Genomic DNA, 351 nt, shown 5'->3' with positions numbered 1-351 from the left:
AAAAGACCCACCCTTAGGTTGGGTTGGGCTCTGGATAGATGGCAGAATGGGGAACCGGCAGATTGGGGTCCGATGTTAGAATGGGGGATAAAGATGGCGACCCGTTAGAATGGGGTATCTATACTACTGGGGCGGTTCGCCGGGGATTTTTTTTTCACGAAAGTGTGTGCCGCCGAAAGCGTGAGGACGGGGTGGGTAAATGTTCAGGGGTGAGGGGGATGCGAGGGAGGGAGAAGTAGGTTTACAGATCTTACCTTTGTTAAGCGTGATGCTTACTAACTCAATTCTCACCACGAGGAGTTGCCTGTATTTCGACTTTGAAAATTGGTACGCAAACAAAAGACGATTCTT

The sequence above is a fragment of the Frankliniella occidentalis genome, unplaced genomic scaffold (genome assembly GCF_000697945.3).
Source record: "Frankliniella occidentalis isolate FOCC.00 unplaced genomic scaffold, Focc_3.1 Scaffold27, whole genome shotgun sequence".
In the NCBI taxonomy this organism is placed as follows: Eukaryota; Metazoa; Arthropoda; class Insecta; order Thysanoptera; family Thripidae; genus Frankliniella; species Frankliniella occidentalis.
Note: the sequence above shows the minus strand (reverse complement) of the source record.